Raw genomic sequence first — 7,486 nt, 5'->3', positions numbered from 1 at the left:
AGCACCCTTGATCAGTTTATCTTCTTTCTTCTCTTGGAATTCATCTAGAGTTTCATTCCCAACCTTACCATTACAAGAATCTACATACGCATGCTCTATAATTCCATTGCCAATCCCTATAGCCAAGTTCTCACCCAAAACCTATACCATTCCTCCTCTTTGTTGGAGTATCTTTTAGTTGTAGTTCTAATATACTTAGTATGTTGACATCAATGAAAAATGTAGTTATCCATGCAACACATAGTCATGCTAACAATATCTCCAATGCTCAAGCAATTCTAGGATACTCCCCCATAGGAAAATTATCAATATTTATGTTATCAATATTTGATGGAAAGGGGGTATAGGTTACCCCATGAAACCTTTTGACTCATTTGAACACATGATGTATGTCCGTAGGGGTTCTAGGACCCTTAGGAATGTATATTTTCATCAAATGGGTCCAAAAGGATCATAGGGTATCTTATGACCCCTTTCGAACCATTCAAACACTTGACATATATTTCTAGCGGTGTTAGGGCCCCTAGGAACATATTGTTGGAATTCTTTAGAATAACTAAGAAGGGGGGTGAATTAGTTATCCAAGGTCTAGATATACAAATAAAACTTTTCACAACTTAGTGAACCCTTATCCATAAATCATTTTCATCATGCATGCATCCATTAGATCATACAATTATTTAAACTTGTAGGTTATTGTCAAATCAACATATTCAATAACACACTTGACCTAGTTAGAGGATTTCAATCACCCTATTAGGAATGAACCTTGTTAGAGGACTTTAGATCATTCACTTGAAATGTCACCTAGTTAAAGGATTTATAAATTACTATTAGGTTGACTTTGATCCAAAGGATTATGATTAGAAAGTATTAGTAACTCTTGATCTGACAACAACTTACAACACCATTTTGAAGATTATAGATCTCTATTTCTATCCTTTTTTTTTCTTGACTTTCACACACTTTAGTTCTAATAACTTGTTCACCCTTCAAGCATCCATACCCTTAAGCCTTCTTTTGTTTCTTGCAATTAATATTCTCTTCTCTTAGGTCACTGAATGAAGCAATACCCTAGACTCCTTATCTTCCTTAGGTTCTTGCACATGACAACCCTTGCTTCTGACTAGTCATCTCTATAAATAGAAAATGTAATTCATTTTACATTCAACCTCCATCATCCATTTTAGGGTTAGGTTGGATTAGGTAGGATTTAATGAATGTACCCATCATTTCATTTTATTCCTTTCTAGAAACTTCTCCTTCAATTCTCTATGAATTCACCTAAAAAATGTTCACTTAAATTTTGTGTCACCATTCATACAATCTAAGAAATCAAACTTGTAGGCTTAGATTCATTGAATTCACAATCTTTCTCATAATGCTGACACTCTTCATTAACTTCTTTTGATGCTTGACACATACTGTGTTGCTTGACATCCACTATCACAACACTCGGTACAAACTAAAGTTTACTTGTACTCAACATTAACTAAAATTTACTCAGCTTATACTATATCACTTGACATACACTATAATTTGACTTTACTTGGCTTAAACTAGTTTTTTTATTGACTTACACTAAATTTTCTCAACACCTACTATGCATATTTATAAGCTTGATAGATATACTTTGTTTAACTTGTTCTTCTGAACTTAATCAGTGTATCTATCCTTTGCACATTTAAGTAGATTATTAATGCACTATAATATTACTATCTTAACTCATATTTGTACTCCATTTCCATATCATAAGTCAACCTTTCCTCTAGGTTCTATTGTTACCTCATTTGATCAAATCCTCTTCATTAATCAAACGAATGATAATACTCAAATCATCTAAGAAATTATCTTACCAACAAGTAGCAGATTTGACATTAGTGATAAGACAATGGTTGAAACACATTTTCATACTTATATAATATATTTTCAACAATCTTCCTCTTTGGGATTGATGGAAAGCCATACTTACCAAACCTAATCTCCCTCTTTGGCACTGATGGAAAACCAAACTTACCAAACTTAATCTCCCTCTTTGGCATTGATGGCAACTTTCATCTTCTAAATAAGTTACAAAATTCTATTATGATTAATAGACAATCAATCAATTCATCCTTATGACTCCCTTTAGATCACTTCATATATCTCAATTCATCCTTATGACTCCCTTTAGATCAATTCATATATCTCCCTCTAACTAGGTATTCCATGTTTTCTTCTATATCTTCTTTCTCCCTTTCCAAATTGCTAGATTTCTCCCTTTATTTATATTTGTCTCCCTTTACTTTTGCTCTTTAGGATTTCTTCCTCTTTTCCAACAATGTCAAAGAAATATCATCTTAATATGAAAATATGAATTTTTTTAGTTTCTCCTTGGTCACCTAGCTTGTGACTAATTTGTAGTTCCATCTCTTTGATTACTTTAGGTAGCTGCTAAAGTAAGATCCACTACATCAATGTGTAACATATGTCAATCATCTTGTTTGATGTAGGACACTTCTCATGATTCTTAAATAGCCTTTGATAGGGGTATCACCCCTAGTTACCTCTTAGATACTCATGAGCATCCTTAGCTAATGCTTTTGTGAATATATCAATTATTTTATCTTTTGAATTAACATATTCCATCTTGATGAAGGGTGCTCCTCTTAATACCATAAATCATAAAAAAGAACAAAGAAACAACAAAAAATGCGAGAACAAATTATGGAATTCTTATTTTTGCTACAAATATAGAATCACATAATTCAAAAATACAATATGCTAACCCACATGTGCACCTTCATTACAATAATTTCCTAGACAAGCTATGAACTATCACCAAGAGCTATCTTAGACAATGTTTGGGCCTTTCTAAAATAGACAATTTTATGCTGCCTTGGAAGGTTTTAGATGCTCAAACTTAATACCTAGGGCTGGCAAATCCTAATAGTACATATAGAGTCAGCTAAATACATATTTGACAAATTATTTTAGAAATTTTGGTAGCCCAACTTCTAAAGGTCATAACTCATGAACCATTACTCCAATTGGCTATTATAGCCACTTTTCAGAAATGTCAGATCCTGATTTATAGACTTGGAACTGCATAAGTACCCTTCCATTGAGTTTTTAGACCTCATCCAAGCACTCTAAGGCCTCCAATGGTGAGCCTAAATTTTTCTTACAAATTTTTCCACCGAAAATTCACAATAAATTCTTTGATGCTTAAGCTAGAGCAATGATATTTTTATGGTAGGTTTATAACTCTAAAATGAATCTTTATGTAGAAAATGAGAACATTTCAAGCTCAAATGAGAGACTCACTAAAAATAGCAAGTTCCCGTAAATAGTAACCACTCTATCTACTAGTCCTTATTAAAATATTGAAATGGAAATATTTTTGGGTGATGCAAGATTGCTCTTACACCTAGGATGCTCCTGCATCACCCACTCGATGTAATTTGAGAAGTGGCCTTGTCATGTCTTAGGTGTTCAGAGGAAAACCAAGATGGTTAACCTCCACCCTTGCTAACCATGATGAATCCTCTACTGGCCTCCCTTTCCATTTGATCAGATATTCCTTATCAGTTCTATTCCTAGTATTTTTCCAACATCACTATTTAGTATCTCCTCATTCTCCTTTCTAGCTGGACTAGCTACTAGAATAGTCCACTACTCTTCTATAACTTCATCTCCATCACATCCTTCATAATACTCTATTAAATCTAAAATAATAAATACTAGTGAAATATTCAATTCAACAAGTAACTGCACTTCATAAGCATTTCTAGAAACATTCCTTTTTACTACCTTGCATGGTCCAAACTTCCTCATCTTTAGCTTATTATATGTACCCATTGGAAAATGCTCCTTTCTCAAATGATCCATTACTTCTTCTCCAATCTAAAATTCCTTATACCTACTTTTCAAATCTACCTTAGCTTTATATTTTGTATTCATCTTTATGATATCCCCGCAACATAAGGAATCAAAATGAAAGGGGGCAACTGGGTGATAGAGGGAGGAGGATGAGAGGAAAAAAGAAACAAGAAATTGGCCAAGCGAAAAGCTTTGGATATTTTCTTGTCTGAGTATCCATTCCACATGAAAACTTGATGAAGGTGCAAGAGCTCTTGGTCCAAGTTGTCTATGTCACAAATCCTAAAAGCTCTTAAGGTTAGGCTTTTTAGGATCTCAACCTTTTGACAGGGGTGGTGATGAGAGGCGACATGGAGATAAAGGTCAATGTGGGTGGATTTACAAAAAACTTGACGGCCAAGAGTGCCATTGGGTTTTTTAAGGATTAAGACATCAAGGAAAGGTAAGAAGTTGTTAGCTTCTAACTCCTTTGTGAAAGAGATGCTAGGAACTAAATTATTGATGTGGGCATGAAACTCATCTAGCTTGTCTAGGCCATGCGACCAATAGACATTGGTGTCATCTACTTAGCTTTCCACCACTTAGGTTTCAAAGGAAAAGAGTGTAATGCCATTGCCTCAAACACTTCCATGTATAAGTTAGCAATGATTGGTGAAAGAGGGGAACCCATGACAACCCCATCAACTTGTTCATAGATGACACCATTGAAGGAGAAGAAAGTGGATCTCAAGCATAACCCCACAAGAGAGGAAACTTCGATCAAAACTTTATTCTTGAGAATATCTATGGAATTACGTATGGGAACCTTAGTAAAAAGTGAGACAACATCAAAACTAACTAAGATCTCATTGTTGTCACAAATGGCATCTTTAATAAACTGGATTAAATGGTTTGAATCTTTGGCATAAGAGTTAGAATTACCAACAAGGGGGGATAACAATTTGGCGAGAAGAGTCGCAAGCTTGTGGGTCGAGGAGCCTATATTATCCACAATAGGCCTGAGTAGAATACTAGCTTTGTGGATTTTGGGAACCCCATAAATGTGGTGGGTAAGCTCCTTCATGGGCAGAAATCACTTTTTTGTGGCAATATTGAAGGAGGAATCATTGATAGCATCTTTGACCTTCCTCACGATCTTAGCACAAGGATTAGAAGCCACAATATTGTAGCTACTAGAGTCAGAGAGAAGGTCCACCATCTTAGTGAGATAGTTAGACTTGTTCATAATTACTGTTTCATTACCTTTGTCAACCCTAGCTAGTAATAATAAGATCAAAATTACGAAGAATATTATTAAATGCTTTGAACTCTTGCAAGGGAATGTTTCTTCTAGGGGGCTTAGCCCTCCTAAGGGCCATGACACAATCTTGCCTAGTCTCCTTGGTAATAATGGTTGGAAGAGAATGAAGAGCATTCTCAATATCCACCAAAAAATCAACATGCGGGATGGTATGGAGTGAGATAGATAAATTGAGGCCACACTTGAGAAACTTGCAAGTGAGAGGGTCGATGGGGGCATTGGAAAGGTGGTTAACACTTTTATACATTTTTTGTACTTGGTGAATTTTATATATTTCTTTCTTCTTTTATTGCTTAGTCTCTTTTGTATATTTGGTGTTTTCTGTTTATTTTTACATTTCTTTAGCTTCTTCCTTTTTTCTCATTTGGTTTTACTCATTTTGATACTCTTTTATTTTGTCTTTGTGATTGTGTTATCTCATAGATTTCCTTTTTCCTTTGTCTTTCTCTTCTATTAAATTTTTGGCATTGTGGCTTCCTTTGTTAATGTGTCTTTTATTTCTCACTTCTATTCCCCTCTTGGTTTATTTTTATTTTTATTTCATTATTTTTCATTTGGGTTTGGTGTTATGTCGCATCAACTCTCTCTCCCCCCCTTCCCCCCTCCCTTCCATTTTTTTAGCTGGTTGGATCTCCATTCTATCTTTTCATGTTCTCTTTTCTCTCTAGCATCCTAATGATGGATCACATAGTATGATCTAAAACATTGATGTAAAAAAAATTTGTACACAATCAAATCCAAAAATTTGTGAGCACATTAGCATGGATTGTGGAAATCTAATAGATCTCATTTTAAAGGTTATTTCTAGCATGAAGCTTAACCTTAGGGGATCCAGATAGAACACCTATATATCAAAATTGATAAGCTTTTAAAGGTTATCTCCAACATGAATCTTAACCTTAGGGGATCTAGAAAGAACAACTAGATACCAAAATTGATAAAACAAAGATTGTCAAATTTCATAGAATTGTTCTCAGAATGAGACTCAATCCTCAGGTGTCAAGGTTTAGACTATCTCAATACTTGTCCATTAAAAGATGATGAGATTAATCAAGATTCATAGAATTATCCCCAGAATGAGGCTTAATTCTTAACAAAAAGATAGGATTATATCTAGAATGAAGCTCAATCCTTAGCAAGAATTTGAAATTATCTCTAGAAAAAGGCTTAATCTACCAAAGTCTGGATAGAACATTTAAATACTGGTCCATAGAAAATAAAAAGATCCAATCATGAGTCATGGAATCATCTCTATAATGAGGCTTGATACTTAGGAGTTGGGGTTTAGATTGTCTCGATACCTATCTATCGAGCTCTAATAAGAACTATTGTAAGATGTGATTAGCTAATCAAAAGATGAGATAGATGCCATAAATGTTGGATAGTGGGGAACAAGATGTCTCAATTGATGAGGACATAAGATTTAGAATAATTTGAAATTTAAATTCAATTATGTAATCATCTTGTCACTAATACATTTGGTATCAATTTGCGACGGCTATGTGTGACAATTACGACAGCTATGTGTCGCCACTGTGACAGTAATAGACATCGCTATTTTTTAGTTGCAAAACATGACTTCTACCCTATTCTGTCACAATTATGATGCATAGCCATTGCAATCCAACTGCTTTCTTGTGACACCAACCTCATCGCAATTTTTGGGGTATCTGTTGCAATAGCGATGCCTCCAAGGTTTTTGCGATAGCAGTTGGAGTGTCTACCTATAGCGACACCAACAACAACCCCATCGCAATAACTCCTTTTTGTGTCGTAATTGCGACGATGATAGTTGACTTGCGACAGAAGGGGGCATCACCTTTACAGAAACCCAATTGCAATTCATCATTTTTGTGTTGCAATTGTGACAATATGCGAGGGAACATGGCATTGCCACTACCACTCTCCCATCGCAATTGCAATGGCGGTAGAGTAAAACATTTAAAATTTTTTTTTGGCTTCCAGTTATGTCAAACAAAATTAGACCTCTTAAATCTTGTGTAACTTCATTTGGTCACATCTTATATTTGAGTAGGATGGTGTCTTATTGGTGATCCCTCAATTATTTCATGAGATATTATTATCAGGTCATCCAATTGGCTATAGGACAAAGATGATTCTTGAACAATCAAATTAGCAATACGGTTGATCTCCATTGCATTTGGACACTTGGTTTGAGGTTCATCTCATCGATTCCCATTCATCATAGGATCTTTATTTGATTAGACCTCGATAGAAAACATTGAGATTTCCTAAGCCCCAAGCCCAAATCATGCAGGCTTCAATCTCGACATATCATAAAGCTTGTCTATAGAGTTGAGCATC

Source organism: Cupressus sempervirens, chromosome 3 (assembly GCF_028749045.1).
Source record: "Cupressus sempervirens isolate cs-2001-9-10 chromosome 3, ASM2874904v1, whole genome shotgun sequence".
NCBI classification, from domain to species: Eukaryota; Viridiplantae; Streptophyta; class Pinopsida; order Cupressales; family Cupressaceae; genus Cupressus; species Cupressus sempervirens.
Note: the sequence above shows the minus strand (reverse complement) of the source record.